This window comes from Giraffa tippelskirchi, chromosome 2 (assembly GCF_054371585.1).
Source record: "Giraffa tippelskirchi isolate mGirTip1 chromosome 2, T2T-mGirTip1v1.2.pri, whole genome shotgun sequence".
NCBI lineage: Eukaryota > Metazoa > Chordata > Mammalia > Artiodactyla > Giraffidae > Giraffa > Giraffa tippelskirchi.
This window is the reverse complement of record NC_137276.1, coordinates 148,110,573-148,130,108: the sequence shown is the minus strand read 5'-3', so window position 1 is coordinate 148,130,108 and position 19,536 is coordinate 148,110,573. Positions and strand designations below refer to the sequence as shown.

At 37.9% G+C, this 19,536-nt stretch overlaps 1 protein-coding gene across 2 annotated transcripts in view; it reads right to left on the bottom strand.

Moving 5' to 3' along the window:
- The window catches only part of ACTL6A (actin like 6A), a 106,503-nt gene that overhangs the window by 85,534 nt on the left and 1,433 nt on the right, over positions 1 to 19,536 (bottom strand). The window lies entirely within an intron of this gene.

Genomic DNA, 19,536 nt, shown 5'->3' with positions numbered 1-19,536 from the left:
ACACTTGACCGGATAAAACACAGAACTCATAAAAGGCTTACTATCTTTTAGGGGGAGGAAGATAAGATACTTTATTTCTCAGAACTAACTTTTACACCCTGAGGCCTGAAAAGTCCAACAGAAAAATTGAGTTTTCCACCTGTCAGATGTTACCTACACCATCTCCCTTGCTTGAAAAAGGAGGGTCATGAAAAGCTTTAGAATAATTGCAAACTTACTCAGAAATATGTAGTAAATTATTTTAATGTTGAGTTTCAAAATTAAAGATTAAGTGCATTGATGACAGGCATTAAAAGTGTTTCTGCCCTTGAAAACAGGGATAGTGTCTGAGAAGAACGAGGAGCTTCAACGTCAGTGCTTCAGGTTCTTGGTGGGAGTGGGGAATTATGAGGAGATGGAGTAGAAGGAGAATTCTATCTTTTTAAAAGTAAGTATTTTCACATTTCAAAAGGAAGATGTATTTATTTTTAGAAAATTTTGGAAAATTTAGAAAAACTCATAGAAGAACATAAAAATCACTTGCCATACTACCACTCAAGAGATGATACCTATACAAAGATTTTACTGTCTTTCTAGTCTTCTAATCTTTGTTGATATATGCATATATTCCGTCTCTGAGGAGCTATGGTGTTACAAAAAGACCACTTAAAGAGGGAGCCATAGTTTTACAGTAGATGATTAAATAAGTGTTTGATTGAAATTTGACCTTTAAAAGGAGCAAATTATGAAAACAAATTCAATTTATCTTGTATTGAACAAAATTTAGGGCGGAGTTGAGATTATTCATGAAGTCTTAGAATGAATCAAGTCTTGACTTTGTTTTGAAACAACTGATTGAACAAACTATATTTGGTACCTGTAACAAAATTTAAAAGATGGTTCATCGGTTCAGTTCAGTTCAGTCGCTCAGTTGTGTCTGACTCTTTGCAACTGCATGAACCGCAGCACGCCAGGCCTCCCTGTCCATCACCAACTCCTAGAGTCCACCCAAACCCATGTCCATCGAGTCGATGATGCCATCCAACCATCTCATCTTCTGTCATCTCCTTCTCCTCTTGCCCTCAATCTTTCCCAGCATCAGGGTATTATCAAATAAGTCAGCTCTTCGCTTCAGGTAGCCAAAGTACTGGAGTTTCAGCTTCAACATCAGTCCTTCTAATGAACACCCAGGACTGATCTCCTTTAGGATGGACTGCTTGGATCTCCTTGCTGTCCAAGGGACTCTCAAGAGTCTTCTCCAACACCACAGTTCAAAAGCATCAATTCTTTGGTGCTAAGCTTTCTTTATAGTCCAACTCTCACGTCCATACATGACCACTGGAAAAACCATAGCCTTGACTAGATGGACCTTTGTTGGCAAAGTAATGTCTCTGCTTTTTAATATGCTGTCTAGGTTGGTCATAACTTTCCTTCCAAGGAGCAAGCGTCTTTTGATTTCATGGCTGCAGTCACCATCTGCAGTGATTTTGGAGCCCAGAAAAATAAAGTCAGCCACTGTTTCCACTGTGTCCCCATCTATTTGCCATGAAGTGATGGGACCAGATGCCATGATCTTAGTTTTCTGAATGCTGAGCTTTAAGCCAACTTTTTCACTCTCCTCTTTCACTTTCATCAAGAGCTCTTTAGTTCTTCTTCACTTTCTGCCATAAGGGTGGTGTCATCTGCATATCTGAGGTTATTGATATTTCTCCCAGCAATCTTGTTTCCAGCTTGTGCTTTCTGCAGCCCAGTGTTTCTCATGATGTACTCTGCATATAAGTTAAATAAGCAGGGTGACAATATATAGCCTTGACGTACTCCTTTTCCTATTTGGAACCAGTCTGTGGTTCCATGTCCAGTTCCAACTGTTGCTTCCTGACCTGCATACAGGTTTCTCAAGAGGTAGGTCAGGTGGTCTGGTATTCCTATCTCTTTCAGAATTTTCCACAGTTTATTGTGATCCACACAGTCAAAAGCTTTGGCATAGTCAATAAAACAGAAACAGATGTTTTTCTGGAACTCTCTTGCTTTTTCGATGATCCAGCGAATGTTGGCAATTTGATCTCTGGTTCCTCTGCCTTTTCTAAATCCAGCTTGAACATCTAGAAGTTCATGGTTCACGTATTGCTGAAGCCTGGCTTGGAGAATCTTAAGCATTACTTTACTAGCGTGTGAGATGAGTGCAATTGTGTGGTAGTTTGAGCATTCTTTGGCATTGCTGACCTTTTCCAGTCCTGTGGCCACTGCTGAGTTTTCCAAATTTGCTGGCATATTGAGTGCAGCACTTTCACAGCGTCATCTTTCAGGATTTGAAATAGCTCAACTGGAATCTCATCACCTCCACTAGCTTTGTTCGTAGTGATGCTTCCTAAGGCCCATTTGACTTCACATTCCAGGATGTCTAGCTCTAGGTGAGTGATCACACCATCGTGATTATCTGGGTTGTGAAGATCTTTTTTGTATAGTTCTTTTGTGTATTCTTGCCACCTCTTCTTAATATCTTCTGCTTCTGTTAGGTCCATACCATACCATTTCTATCCTTTATTGTGCCCATCTTTACATGAAATGTTCCCTTGGTATTTCTAATTTTCTTGAAGAGATCTCTAGTCTTTCCCATTCTATTGTTTTCCTCTATTTCTTTGCATTGATTGCTGAGGAAGGCTTTCTTATCTCTCCTTCCTATTCTTTGGAACTCTGCATTCAAATGGGTATATCTTTCCTTTTCTCCTTTGCTTTTAGCTTCCTGTCTTTTCACAGCTATTTGTAAGGCCTCCTCAGACAGCCATTTTGCTTTTTTGCATTTCTTTTTCTTGAGAATGGTCTTGATTCCTGTCATCTGTACAATGTCACAAACCTCCATCCATAGTTCATCAATTTATCAATTAAATCAATCTTTTAAAATGCCTACTGTGTTATGATTCTTGTTTACTTTCTTTTGTTTAAGTAACAAGTTTAATCTTTGTAAACTGTGTCAGATTATCATTATCATTGACATTGGCTGTTTTTGAAAAACTAGAGGGAGAGAGGTAAGAATCTTTGTTTCTTAGGACTAATTTTATAGTTACAGACTTCATGGAATTCTGGCAACCTTAACAAGATTTACAACTTCCGTTTGCAATCAGTTTGCAGTGCATTCCCAGTCTTACAGCAGATGTTTACCATATCTAAATATCAGAAAGAGATGACAGATCAAGTTGTAGATGCCATGGACAAGGAAAGACCAGTGTAAAATATGTGGGAATTTGAGCAGTGATTTCATTAGTGAATATTTTCATGAAACAGTAAATTCTGTTTCTTTAGACAATATCTTATCTGTATGGACTTGGATAATAAACACAAACCCCTCTGTACTTGATGATAGTATCAAGTAGTGGGTGGGGATGTGCATGGTATGAGATAAGGGCTGTGAAGGAGACAAACTGTTTCCTGGGCTTCTGGAGGATACCAGGACCTTGGGAATGACAGGCTGGTTTATGATGGAGAGAAGGAAAAATAAAAGTGAGAGTTAAAGGGAGACAGCATAAGAAAAAGTGTTCAGAGCTGTGTACCAAGAAATTGTTATTGCTGCCATTACAAGGGGTCAGAATATCTGGGTTTAGCTACCAGATATAGCCAATACCCTTAAGCGAGTCAGTTCCACCAGGGTACTTGTCACTGTTTGTATAACGGGTTTTGCTGTACTGTCCTTAGGACTTCTTATGTTTCTGAAATTCTCTAATTCTGTGACCTGAGAATGTGTAATATTTCTAAAGGATGCTGGAGCACTTAAGCTTTGAAAACTGTAATAATGAAAAAGCTGACTTACAACTCAACATTCAAAAAACTAAGATCATGGCCTCTGGTCCAGTCATTTCACGGCAAATAGATGGGGAAAAAGTGGAAACAATGACGTTTTATTTTCTTGGGCTCCAAAATCACTGCAGATGGTGACTGCAGTCATGAAATTAAAGGATGTTTGCTTCTTGAAAGAAAAGCTATGACAAGCCTAGACAGCATATTAAAAAGCAGAGACATTATTAAAATCTTGGATGTGAAAAAAAATAAAAAATAAAAAAATAAAATAAAATAAAAAGCAGAGACATTACTTTGCCAACAAAGTTCTGTGTAGCCAAAACTATGTTTTTTCCAGTAGCCATGTACGGATGTGAGAGCTGGACCATAAAGATGGCTGAGCACCAAAGAATTGATGCTTTTGAATTGTGGTACTAAAGAAGACTCTTGAGAGTCCCTTGGACAGCAAGGAGATCCAACCAGTCAATCCTAAAGGAAATCAGTCCTGAATATTCATTGGAAGGACTGATGCTGACACTGAAGCTCCCATACTTTGGCCACCTGATGCGAAGAGCCAACTCATTGGAAAAGACCCTGAAGCTGTCAAAGACTGAGGTCAGGAGTAGAAGTGGAAGACAGAGGATGAGATGGTTGGAGGGCATCACCGACTCAGTAGACATGAGTGTGAGCAAACTCGGAGATAGTGATGTTCAGGAAAGCCTGGCCTGCTGTAGTCCATGGGGCTGCAAAGAGTCAGACATGATGTAGCGATTGAACAACAACAATCTGATACTTGCTATTTAAAAAGCACGTTTGCTCACTCAGCTGTGTCCAGAGTTTGCAGCTATTTTGTTATTTTTTCCAATAACTGCTCTTACACATTGTGCATGTAAATGTTTCTTTTACTTTTAATCGAACAAATTAATTAGCTCATAGAATGGCTTTATGTGGATTGGGGAAATGTTCCTCCATCAGTCTGGCAAAGTGACAGGATTTTTTTGTTTGTTTTTCAATTTTGGTACTCCTTCCATTGGACAGAAAAAAAACCAGATTATCTCTGTTCTAGGCTCTTGGCTCGAAAAGTGGTGGCCCTCTGGTTAATAATCTCATTTGAGTTTCTCTAAAATAATTTTTCAATTTGTACATAAAGTGAACATAAAAATGTTAGGATATCTGAATGGTTATGGGAGACAAACACAAGTGTAGATAGAAAATCTGGTCAATTTGGCATCTGAAGATGAGTGTTGAGAGAAGAGAATTCCAACCATTTAAACACAAGTGAACATGTGAGATCGTATAGAATCACTTGTTCAAGACTAAAATTGAAGTGTGTCCTAGAGTGTTTCAAATCAATGTTATCATGGTACATATGCAAATTTATACTAGTTTTAAAGATTTCTTGATTCCTAGAAACATGCAACCTACTATGACAGAATCATAAAGAGATAGAATATCTGAACAGACTGATTTCTAGTAAGAAGACTGAGTCAGTAATCAGAAACCTCCCAACAAACAAAAGTCCAAGACCAGATGGTTTCACTGGTGAAACTTATCAAACTTGTAAAGAAGAATTAATACCAATCCTGAGCAAACTCTAAAATAAATAAATAAATAAATAAAATTAAATAAAAAAAATATTTCTTGAAGAATGTAAAATGGTTGGGAATCCCAAAGAATGTTCATCAACCACTTATAATGTATACAGCAGGAGTGATAGCTAATACTTCTTGAGTGCCTACTCTTGGGCCAGAAGATAAAGAAATTGAAGAATAGGAAATTGCCCAGGGCCACACAGCTCATAAGTGGCAGAACCACAGTGTAAATTTGGGCTAAGTGACTGTAGAGTGCCCACTGCTGACTCCTGCCACGTCTGAGCCGCTGTGCTTTCACCATTAACAATGATTGAGAGAAGCAGTCAGGTTTGGCAAGAGTAGTCCTTTTGCTTTGTTTCACTATCATCACCAAGCAGGTGTCTTTTAACAGAGTATTATTTTTTCAGCCTTCAATGTTTTAAGTTTGTCACGTTGAAGCCCCAACACATTAAAAACAAAAGAGGTTTGTATCAGTCAAGGCTATCTTTTCCACCCTGTTTTTCCGATTAGGTTACATCAACTTAGCTGAGCAAAATACCAGCAGTACTTGGTAATTCCCTATAAAGAGAGAAGCATGCACTCTTCAATCAAAACTACAACTAAAAGGTTACATTTACACATGGATATGGCAGAAGAAATGATACAACAGGCTGAGATTTCTTTGTAAACCTCTATGACTCAGGGTCAACCATGGGAACTTAAGAAAAAAGTTATTTCCCCTTTTTCAAAATAGAGAAACCGAAAGGACTGGACTTGGCTTTAGAGCTGACGACACAGCCACTTAGCACTAGTTTCCTGCTGTAAGGATAAAGAAATGAAATCCAGCAAATAATTCATGTTTAAACGTTGCTCCAAGAGAGAATTAGATGAAGGGCACAGCACACCTCTCTATATTATCTTTACTACTCCCTGTGCAACTGTATTTATTTCAAAATGAAAATTTTTTTTAAGTTCTATCACTATGGGGAATGGACTTTGAACCTTGGAGAGAATTTTTGTTATATTCTTGAATTTAGCAGAAGAATAAAGAAGGGATATCTGTAATCAGAACTTTGTCATTTTTGAAGGGTATATTTAGTATCTGTGGAGGGTCATTCTCCAAACAAGGGGCAGCAGGTAGAAAAAAAGTGATAGAATATTCCATCAAAAATACACTGTCTTTTCCAAGTCAAAACTTGAAATCAGAAGCAGTAATCAAGGAGTACTAACTATACATTTTGTTGTTATTTAATTTTTTCCCCTAATGATAGAAATAATGTACTGTAAAAAACTTGGTAAATATTGAAAATAATAAATAAACAAATAATAAATAAATAATATAATTTGCCACAATTTAAAACTGAGTAATAACTATTTTGGTATATTTCTTTTCCATGTGTAAGTACTTTGTATAAAATTTAAATCATACTCCACTTTTACTTGGTGAGCTTACCTTTACATTTAGCATATTGGGAGCTTTTCCCAAATCAAAAATAAAATTTTACTAGCTGCATATTAATTCATCATGTGGCTACATCATAATCTGATTAATCATTCCATTATTGTGTTGAATATCTAAGTGACGTATAATTTTCACTAATACAAATAACAGCACAAATTTTCAATCACTAATCTTTGTGTGCATCTTTGAATATGTATTTTAGATAAATTCTTAGGAATGGTCAAAGATACTTGGTTTTCTTAATCCATATTGTCAAGTTGTCCAACAGAAAGGGTATACTAATGAATATCCACCTGAATCTGAAATTCTGCTAGCAGTGGTCTCTCCATATGATTTCCTTGTAGTCTATTTTCACCTGTTCAACCCATAGCTCTTTTATGTGAGACTAAAACTAATTCACCTGAAAAGGTCAGGTATAGATGACTGGAAAAGAATTTCTAACTATTGGCTGCATTTCCTTGGCCTCAAAATAGTCAAGGTGGAAAAGATGCCATCACTTTCAAAATCTTCTTGCAACCACATTAACATTCATATGCTTTTGCATTTTTCAAGCCCATATTAGTCCAAATCATTATTGGACACTAAAGAACCCCAAATGACTAAGACTGAGGTAGAAAAAGAGGAAAAAACTATCTCTTAATGTTAAGGATCAGTGCTCCTCAAACTTTATTGTACTTATGAGTTAACTGGGTTTTTTTTTAAAGTATAATTGACATTCAATGTTACATTTATTTCAGATCTTCAACATGGTTCGATATTTGTATAAATTACAAAATGACTGCCACAATATGTCTAGTTAATAACCATCACCATACTTAGCTACAGAAATCTTTTCTTGTAATAAGAACTTTTAAGATCTACTCTCTCAGCAACTTCAAATTTCTAAGTATTATTACTAACTCTAGTTGTCATGCTGTACATACATCCTCATGACTTATTTATCTTATAACTGTATTTTATACCTTTTGACTCCCTTTATCCATTTTAACGCCCATTCCACCCCACCTCACACCTCTGGCAACAACCAGTTTGTTTTTTGTATCTATGAGCTTGGATTTTGGTTTTTGTTTTTTAAGATTCCACATGTAAGTGAGCTCATATAGTATTTGTCTTTCTTTTTATGACTTACTTCACTTAGCATAATACCCTCCAGTATTAGCAAATAACAAGATTTCATTCTTTTTAATGGCTTAATAATATTTCATTATGTATACATACAGCAACCATATGTATGTGTATATATATTTGTATATACTACAACTTCTTTATCCGTTCATCCATTAGTGCACACTTAGGCTGTTTCCATATTTTGGCTATTATAGACAGTGCAGCAATAAACATGGGGGTGCATATATTTTTCCTAATTTCTTTTTCATTCTCTTTGAGTAAATACCCAGAAGTGGAATTGTTGGATCATACTGTGGCTCTATTTTTAATTTTTAGAGTAACCTCCATTCAGTGGAGGCACCAATTTACATCCCCACTAACAGTGCACAAGAGTTCCCTTTTCTCTGCATCCTCGCCAACACTTGTTAATTCTTGTCTTTTTGATGATGGCCATTCTGACAGATGTGAGGTAATATCTCACTGTGATTCATGATGTTTAGCAGCATCTTTTTATGTGCCTGTTGGCCATCTGTATGTCTTCTTTGGAAAAATGCACATTTTAAAATCAGATTTTATTTTTTGCTATTGAGTTGCATGAGTTCTTTATGTACTTTGGCTATTAACCACTTATTAGTTATATAATTTGCAAATATTTTCTCCCATTCAGCAGGCTATCTTTTCATTTTGTTGGTGTTTTCCTGCGAATCTTTTAAAAATGTAGATTCTGTTCTATAGGTTGAGGAGCAGGACTTGTAATTCTGTTACACTCTTTGAGGAACAAAATTATTGGACTATTAAGCAAGACCACGGTTTTGTTTACCAATTACACAATAGGCTCATAATAAACACTAGACAAATGTTTAGGGTTGTTATTTTTACTATTATTACTAATAAGTACTAATTAATTCTTTTCCTCTCCTGCAGAAGCAATGGCAAATTTATTTCAGGAAACTGTCCTTAAAAATATGATAAATTTCTTCTGTTATAGGAGACAAAATACCTAATCTTCCAATATATGCCAGATGGCACTGTTTCTTTTCAATGTCTTATTTCTAAAAGACATAGTAGAGGAAGGACAGATTCAGAGAGAAGTGAGTTTGATTTCTTTTTTATTTCCAGGGGCTTCGTTGCTTTGAGCAATGGCAGATAGTGCTCCCTGCCTCAGTGAATGCAAAGACCACTAATAAAACTTCTTCAAGAAATTAAAAAAAAAATCTATTCTTTTGTTTGTTTTATTTGTTTATGGCCTCCCCATGCAGCATGTGGGATCTTAGTTCCCCAACCAGGGATTGAACCTGCACTCCCTGCGTTGGAAGTGCAGAGTCTTAACCACTGGACCATCAGAGAATCCCCCTCCCCGCAAAAAAAATCTATTCTTATGCTATTTCTTTTCTCATCTAAACACCTTCAGTTATTTTTTTCAAACCTCTTTAGACATTGTGCACAAACTTTCTGTCTCTTTTTATTCACTAGCCTGTTTATTCCCTTTCCTCTTTATCACTTTTCTTTTTCTTTTTTGGTGCTTACAAATGGGGTTGTGTTAGGTGGAAAGAATCTTCTTTTTACTTAAAATAATTTCGTGATAACTCAAAGCATGAGAGGGCAAGTGAATCAATGACTTTTCTGTAAGTGGGGAAAAAAAGCTCAAAAGTGATAGAGGCACTATATGAACCTAGATTTTTCCGACCTCATAGCTCTTGTTCTCTCCACCACACCATGCCTCCTCTCAAATCTGGAAGATAAGACAAGCACACCGATGACTATAATTTAAGCTGAAGTGGGGCCGCAGTGACAGAAGCGCACAAGAGCAGTATAAATCGAGGGCTGCAAAGATCAGGAACAAGGAGAGATTCGGTTGGGAGGATCAGTTGTGGCTTTGTGGATAGGTTCTGCTATGAGGCACTCTAGTTCAAGAGAACAGCACAAGGAAAATGGGAAATCCCAGGACCTCTTCTCAGAAGTAGGAAGAGGCAAGTTTCAATGGAAAATACCACAGAGAAAAAGCTGGAACAGACAAGTTATGGCTAGGTAATGTCAGGCTATGAGTGCCAGGTATAATAGGAACATTTAATTCAGTAAACAACCAGAAAATGTTGTAGGTTCTTATCCAAAAAGTTACTTAAGCAAAGTTGAACTTAAAAAAAAAATTAATTTAACAGTAGTATATTGGATGGATTGAAGCATGGAAAGTCAGAAAACTCTGGTGCCCTGAGGGATACAAAGATGGTTCAGACTTGATCTATGTCTTTAAGAGTCTTATTTACATAACCACTTTTTACAGAATTGCACAAATAACTTCAATAAAAGGCAGAGTTAATAAACATCACTAAAATGTACAAAATATACATAGTTGTAGATTGATGAAGAAAAAGATCTGGAAATTGTCATATTTCAGTTGGTCTTGGTTAGACTTATTAGGCAATCATTGTCAATGTGGAAAAAGACACTAGGTCTGATTTCATGGAAAATAATTAAATTGGGGATATTTAAAGTTCATTGAAATTTGTATTTCAGCTCATATGTGGACTGAAACAATTAGCACACCATCTCCAAGCCAAGAAATTCCTTCCAACTACTAATACTTGAAATCATTTTGTTAAATTACTTATTCATTAGGTATGCCAAAAGACAAAGTTAAGAGCTTGGTTTTTAAAATAAAGAAAAAAGAACAAATGTACAGTAAGTTTTATTTTTAGAGCTGCTGCTTTATCAACTAAACCAAGATGAAACAGTTACTCATAAGATGACAAAGTTTCTTTTTTTTTCCTCCTTAAATTCATTTCTGAGTTAATACAAATCTGACTCATTGTCACCAAAGAAGAGGAACCTTCTTGCAAAGGCTGTGCAGCTGCCCTGGGGTTGATCTCTACAGAAAATACATTTAAATTTGGACATTGCTAACAATGTAAATACTAGTTAATTAAATTCTGGGTTTGGCTGTAAGTAAATCAGATTTTGAAAAAAATTGATAAGTTGGAGTAGAATTTTCTTTAAGAAACGAGCCTTAAAAAATGATACAGCCTACTTGTTACTTAGGAAGATGTAAATTCCAAATCACTGACTCATTTCCAATGAGAAAGTCCATGAAATTCTCAGAAAGTAAGATGGAGCAGTACAAATATCTGTAATGAGCAATCATGCCACATTGCAGAAAAATTAGGATTAATGTCACTCTGATTGAAAGCTTTTAAGCCAGGAAATCCAAACAACAGAAGGGATAAAAGCTCAAATTCGTTTCAGTTAAAGCAAAACAGGAAGAGCAGTAAGTAGCTATCATGATAAAGAGAGAAGGGACAAAAAGAGCAAAGAAATTGATGTTCTCAGACTGAAAGAATTTGTGACTTCTCTGGGATTTGGGTAAGTGTTGGGGCAAGTCAAGTTGGATGAGGGTGGAGCAGTTAAATTCTCTACCTGCCTGGTTTTTATTTATGTAATACAGCTGAAGAGATAGAAAAACCTCTGAGGCATTCATTAACCAGAGATTTTGCTCCTAATTTATTTAGAAAGAAATAGAATATCCAAAATGAAACCTAAGTGAAAGCAGTTGTGTTACTGTTGGAGAGTCAGCTTCAAAGAGCAGGGATGTGAACACATCCAAGCATCAAGTCAGAAAGTTCTGGCTCCATTCGAATACTCTACCATGTTTTAGGCATTTGATTTGATACAGGAGAGTGTCCAGGGCCAGGATATTGTTGAGGGAAGGGCATGTTTTGAAGCTATATTTGCATAAAATTTGCATAGCCCTTTCCTTTGGTAGTATAATTACTGGGGAAGCTAGGACGGCTGTTGGAGATACTGTTGTTGTTCAGTTGCCAAGTTATGTCTGCCTCTTTGTGACCCCATGGATTGCAGCACACCAGGCTTCTCTGTCCTCTATCTTCCAGAGTTTGCTTAAACTCATGTCCATTGAGTTGTTGATGTCATCCAACTATCTCACCCTCTGTTGCCCCCTTCTCCTCCTGCCCTCAGTCTTTCCCAGCATCAGGGTCTTTTCCAATCAGCTGGCTCTTCGCATCAGGTGGCCAAAGTATGGGAGCTTAGGCTTCAGATCAATATTTCCAATTAATATTCAGTGTTGATTTCCTTTAGGATTGACAGGCTTGATCTCTTTGCTGTCCAAGAGACTCTCAAGAGTTTTCTCCAGTACCACAATTCAAAAGCATCAATTTTTTGGCACTCAACCTTTTTTACGGTCCAACTTTCACATCTGTTCATGACTACTGGAAAAACCATAGCTTGGAATATATGGACCTTTATTGGCAAAGTAATGTCTCTGCTTTCTAATATGCTGTTTAGTTTTGACAAGAAGGATAAGAAGAAATGAAAAGGATGGGAGCCTGAATCTTTTATGCTCATCCCCTGGCACTACCTTAGGACCTTGAGCAATATTCTCCTCTTTCTGAACCTAAATCTCCTCCTTTTCACAATAGGAACAATAGTATCTCCTTATAAGTTGTAGGTAGTAAATGAGGTAAATGATGTGAAGTGCTGACTCCTAAATATTCAATAAATATTCAATAAATGTATATAAACCTAAAAGGTACTGAAAGGGAAATACTATATTAGGATATCTGTTCTAAAGAAGATTGTTTCTATTAGGAAAAAATCTTAACTCTGCTGCATTTCTACAGCATTTTCAGTTCAGTTTAGTTGCTCAGTCGTGTCTGACTCTGCGACCCCATGGACTGCAGCACTCCAGGCTTCCCTGTCCATCACCAACTCCTGAAGCTTGCTCAAACACATGTTCATCAGGTCGGTGATGCCATCCAACCACCTCATCCTCTGTCATCCCCTTCTCCCCCTGCCTTCAATCTAGAGCATTAAATCCAGAGCATTTTAGATATTTATTTTCAGTCCTATGTGTTGGTTTTCCCCCTAGAGGTACTTTAAAGAAGAGAAAAGCAATTCTGTTTTTTAACAATGCTGGTTCTGTTTAAATCAGCATTACTCCACTATTATTCTTGCATCAGCATAAAGGGCTGGGCTTTCCCACAGAACACTTAAAAGCAAGTGATGATATCACACCCATTAGTGCACTCAGCACAAACTATGAGAACAGAAGCTGGCTTCTGCCAAGTAGTCTTCTCTCATTCTTGTCCCCTGAAGAGAGTGAATTGCTCCAGAAACCCTTATTCACTGCTGCCATTTGGATAACAAAATGGGGAAGCAGCCCCCTCCAATCCCCTTATCACATTAAGAACTAAAATGATGGGACTTCCCTGGCAGTCCAAGAGTTAGGACTCTGGGCTTCCACTGCAAAGTGAGTGGGTTCCATCCCTGTCTGTGGAACCAAGATCCCACATGCTGAGCAGCCAAAAAAAAAAACAAAAAACAAACAAACACTAAAATGACAACAAAAGGAGATGGTAGCTACCTTCACAGCTACCACTGTGAAGATAGCTCAGAGCTCACAAGCTGTGAAGGAAAAGTGTAAAACTGCCCCAAGCCTTAGAACTTGTGCTCTGCTTCCACACCAATTTGACCACCTTACTTGCCAGAAGACTCTGCTCCTAGAATCATTAATACTGAATCAAGCATTTTGCTAGCCTGATTCTATTTATTCCTAAATATCTTTGAAGTTATCTTTTTTTCTGAGAACTTATCAAATACTCATAAATGAATGAACGAAACTCCCAGCAACCTCTCCTTAGAGCTCTACATTCTTTCATTCATTGAACAAACACTAGAGATCCCTACTACATGTTGGCGCTGTCCTAAGACTAAAAATACAGTGATAAGACAGGAGCCCTAGAAGTAAGAATTTGGTATGGAATCGTCATGTAATTGTAAACCTCTAGACCATACAAAATAATATATTATGCTCTATATACCGTAATTACGGGCATAATTATAGAAGAAGGAAGTTATGTAGAATGTAACTTGAATACATTATACTCTTGACCTAAACTGAATTTGCTATCATAAACGAATTCATTTAACTTTCTTAGGATTTATATGGGCTTTCAAAAACATTATTTCGATATTCTGGTCCACTTAGAAAATATGACTGAGACAGAACAAATAAACCTTTTCTCTTAATCCTTGGAGCAAGCAGAGGCTTTTAAAATCATTCCCTTAACCTTAGAGGTTTGTTCTAAAGAGCAGGTTTGTTAATGTTGTTGTTACTGAGAATGCTATCTCTTCAACAGTTAAATAAAAATATTTAGAGTAATAGCTGATTTATATATCTCCTTTCTTTTTTTTTTTTTTTAACTTGCTAAGTGGAGTTTGAAGTCCAGGGTAGGTGACTTGGTATCAGACAAAAGCAACTGTTTTTTCAGGAAACTATTAATGTTATTAAATTATTCTTTCTCAGCTTTCATTTACTGAAGGGAAGTGACATATTGTTGACAGCTATCAGAGCTCTTCATGCTTTATTGAAAAGTCTTTGAAAAATTACCATATCATTAATCTCAAATCTCAAAAATGTTTCAAAAACCTCTCAGAGAACTGGTAAGATAGACATGAGATGATATCATTATTTCCAAGTAGAATCACTGGGAACGTAGTTGGTCTATATCAGCAAAGGAGACATTTCTCAGCTGGATACCGGCCGGTCCTGGATTTGCTGACCTGCCCAGGAGGGTGATCGGAGAGCCTGGGGAGAGTGTCTGGGATAGATTGCATGGTATTTCATGGTGGTATTCCAGGCACAGAGAATCAAGGACAGTCCCCTCAAGTTCTTGTTTCTTGAGAAATACAGACGAAAGGACAGAGGAGACAGTTTTGGGAACAGCACTGACAAAGATGAGAAGGCAAAGAACCTCCTCTCAGAAGAACAAAAGGACTAGATTGAGAGAAAAATAAAGAAGTAAAAGATGAACCTGGGAAAGTAGGTTGGAGTCAGATTATGTAAGGCCTTGCAAAGCAGATATATTCAATTCAGTAAGTAATTGGAAAGCGCTGCAGGTTCTCTGAGCCAAGAATGAATCTAATCAGTATTGTGTTATAGGAAAACTTATTTGACAGAAATGCATGGACTGGATCAAGGTAGGGAAAGGCAGGAGATAACATGTATGCATGGCGCTGAAGAATTTACAATAATAAACTGCTATGATGAGGTACTACTACACACCTATTTGAAAGGCTGAAATTACAAAAACCAACACTGACAATATCAAGTGCTGACAAGGACTCAGCAACTCGAACTCCCCATACATTGCTGGTGAGAATGAAAAATGGACCAGCCACTCCAGAAAATGATTTGGCAGTTTCTCATACACTAACCGGAGAAGGCAATGGCAACCCACTCCAGTACTCTTGCCTGGAAAATCCCATGGACGGAGGAGCCTGGTAGGCTGCAGTCCATGGGGTCAAGAAGAGTCGGATACGACTGAGCGACATCACTTTCACTTTTCCCTTTCATGCATTGGAGAAGGAAATGGCAACCCACTCCAGTGTTCTTGCCTGGAGAATCCCAGGGACGGAGCCTGGTGGGCTGCCGTCTATGGGGTCGCACAGAGTTGGACACGACTGAAGCGACTTAGCAGCAGCAGCAGCAGCAGCAGCATACACTAACCATGTAATACAACAATCCCACTTACGGTTATCTGCTCTAGAAAAATGAAAACATAAGTTAACATAAACACTGCCATTTGGATAGTACATAAGTATTTATAGAAATTCTGTTCATAATTGCCCCAAATTGGAAAACATTCCAAATGTCATTGACTGGTTGAATAGGTAAACAAACTGTGGTACTTCCATACCATGGACTGCTACACAGTAATAAGATGGAAAAAGGTATTAGGTTGACTGAAAGAAGCTAGTCTCAAAAGGTTTCATACAGTATGATTCCATTTATATATTAATAACATTCTCAAAAAGACAAGGCTGTAGGGACGGAAGACAGACCAATGGTTTTTAGGAGTTAGGGAGGGAGGTAAGATAATAGTAACAATAATAATAAAACGATGGCATGAAAAAAATTGGGGAGGATGATAGAACTGTTCTGTATCCTGATTGTAGTTATGGTTACAGGAATCCGTACATGTTTTTAAAATCATAGAACCACATACCAAAAGAAAAAGATCAATTTCACAACATGATAGTTAAAAAAAAAATTTTTAAAGCCCCAAAACCAAACTAGCATAGAAAGCAAGACATTTTCCATTGTTTAAAATATCTATTAGATATTAGCATAAATAAACATAAGCAATGTTAAACGGGAAAAAGGAATGGAAAAGTAGAATTTTACATGTTTAGATTCACACATTAATCCAGGGTCAGAAAATATGCTCATGGCAGATTGTATTTTCAAGAATGGCTGCAACAATAGATGTCAACCTACCTGCTCTTCTAGAATCTTGCTACTCCTCCATCAAGAGGTTTATGTCCCTATATACAATGGATATTACTCAGCCATAAAAAGAACAGAATGACATTTGCAACAACATGGAAGCAAGCATAGATTATCATATTAAATGAAGTAAGTCAGAAAGAGAAAGACAAACGCCATATGATATCACTTATAAGTGGAATCTAAAATGCGGCACAAATGAATCTATCTACAAAACAGAAACTGATTCATAGACATAGAGAACAGACTTGTGGTTGCCGAGGGGATGTGGGGAAGAGGGATGGACTAGGAGTTGGGGTTGGTAGATGCAAATTATTACATTTATACTGGATAAACAACAAAGTCCTAATGTATAGCCCAGGGAACTATATTCAATATCTTGTGATAAACCAGAATGAAAAAGTATATAAAAAAGAATGTGTATATGTAAATAACTGAGTCACTTTGTGGTAAAGCAGAGATGGCACGAAATTGTAAATCAACTATGCTGCTGCTAAGTCGCTTCAGTCGTGTTTGACTCTATGCGACCCCATAGACGGCAGCCCACCAGGCTCCCCTGTCCCTGGGATTCTCCAGGCAAGAATACTGGAGTGGGCTGCCATTTCCTTCTCCAGTGCATGAAAGGGAAAAGTGAAAGTGAAGTCGCTCAGTCATGTCCGACTGTTAGCGACCCCGTGGACTGTAGCCTACCAGGCTCCTCCGTCCATGGGATTTTCCAGGCAAGAGTACTGGAGTGGGGTGCCATTTCCTTCTCCATATACTTCAATAAAAATTTTTTTTCTTAAAAAGAGACCTATGTCTCTATGACTTGAATTTGTGACTATTTAGACCAAGAGAGAATGATGAAAGCTACAATATATACTTCCCAAAGTTAAGTCATAAAAATGCTATGCATTTCCTCATTCTCTTAGAAGGCTTGCTCTTGGAACCCAGCCACTGTAGCATAAGGAATTCCAAGTAGCCCATGGAAAGGCCTAACTTTAGAGGAACAAAGACCCTGGCTGATCTTCTTCTAACCAACAGCCAGCCCAATAGTGCCAGCCATATCACACAGCCATCTTGAACGGAGAGTCAAACTAACTGACACTGTCCAGAACAGAGCAGAGAGTGTCAGCAGAGCCCTGCCTAAGTAGGCTTTTTGTGAGCAACTTAAACAATTGCTGTTGTGCTAATCCACTAAGTTTGGAGAAGGCTGGTCACAAAGCATGCATACACGAGTGCTAAGTCGCTTCAGTTGTGTCCAACTCTTTGCAACCCCATAGACTGTTGCCCACCAGGCTCCTCTGTCCATGGGATTCTCCAGGCAAGAATAGTGTAGTGTGTTGCCATGCCCTTCTCCAGGGGATCTTCCAGACCCAGGGATCGAACTCACATCTCTTACATCTCCTGCATTGGCAGGCAGGTTCTTTAGTCACTAGCACCACCTGGGATGTCCCCCATTAGTGCCACCTGGGAAGCCCCCAATACAATGCTTTTTCTGATAAGCCAGTAGATCGGAGTGCCTTCCTGGTATATGGTACAGGGTTCCCCTACTATTCAAAAGCAGAACCTTCTTAGGAAACCATTTGTAAGCCAAAATGGTCTAAAGTGAAGAAGTAATTATGTTAGGACCCATCTTGCTAATGGAAGCACAAAATAAACCAAGATAAAGCCCAGATGTTCACAGACAGAGTTCAAAGCTATGGAGGCTGGATGCTGAGATGCTGAGTGTATTTCTCAGGAAAGGAGCTGGGTGGTGCCACGCTCCCTGCTGCCTCTGCCAGGGCTGTTGGCAAACAAACGCTGAATGCTATTTTCGCCTTTTGCCTTTTTTTCCCCATAAAAGCAAAAATCCTTCTTGGATTTCTTTCAGTTAGTGAAAAAACAGATTCTAATATAGGTCTTTCATAAATGCAAAGTGGTATAAACTGTTGAAAAGGTTGGGGGATACCTGTATTCAGAAGAATTTGGGGGATGGTAATGAGGCTTAGAGGGAACGACTCCTTTTCTGATTAGTGAAGTTATACGCTGGGCACAGTACTGAGTGATGGCATCACTGCTATTTGCCAATCCTGTTAAGATCCAGCACTCCCATTTGATATATTGAAGAAGACAGAATGCAGGCAGGTTATGATCTGCTCACACAGATGTTTAGTACAAGAGCCAAAGCTCTAAATCAGGTCTTCTGATGTGCAGTTTAGTATTCTTTGCACTTTGCCTGTCCATTTTCAATAACAGACTCCAGAGACATGAACCATAGGACCTAGAGCAGCAAATATATGCTTGGGTAATTCTGTTTCCTCTCCTATGCCCGAGACAGACATCATTAATCAAGTAGAGTGATTAAGGCCACTGACGTGCATATAGACAATAGACCCAAATTGCCATTAGAGAACCTGAGAAGAAAGATGCGAGAGCTTTAACTTATTTGTATTAGGAAAATAGAGAAAAAGAACACAGTAAAGGCGGGCTCAAAATGACTGTAAAAAGAGTTGATATCGAAATGTAATGTGTGTGAGCAAGAGGGAAGGGTTTGGACATGACTGCCCAGGATTAAGGATGTCTCAGACAACATATAAACTCACTTCTTAGAGTCTACTAAGGATTTGCTTCTTACATCCTTAAGGAACTCTGCTGCAAATCCTATTAAACAATGTCCATTAACATTTTTGAACTTTTTAGCTGTATTTAGAAGAAAACCTGTTACTTTAGTTCTATAAAGTATATGCCATGTATAGAACTTGGTGTCATCCTGAATACAATAGATAGGAATGTATACAACACATACAACAGTCCTGTACTGGGATATTGTACACTTTGACTGTTGTGTTCTTCATAATGTACTTGGCATTGTCTGACAGCAAAGTAGGCTCAGAAAAAAAAAAAAAACAGACTATTTCTAGGGTATGATTTAAAAGCCAAGGTTATGAACCTATGCACTGTGGATTCTACTGTAGCTTGCTGAGAATGGGTTTCAGATTCATCTAATGTAGAACCAACAGCAGAGCTTCTCTGAACTTGGTTAAAAGCAAGCAAAACACCCTGCAGAAGCAACGAAAACTGAACTCCCAGAAAAATAGTGATCACTCTTCTTTCTATGATTCTGAGTGGGGGCCTGAGGAAGGTAGGTATGAAGGTTGAGTAAAAGAAGTAGCCAGGTGCCTTTATTTATTCACTTGTTCACTGCGTACTTAGAATCTACAAGGTATTCTGTTAAACGTCACAAAGAACACAAGGATGAAACAGACAGGAATTCTGTCTTCCAAGGTTCTCTAGGGGAGACCCCCTCCCATCATCTTTTAATAGAATAGGATTTGCCAACATGGGCTTAACGAGTTAGAAATCTAAACACTAGCCAGTGGCATCCA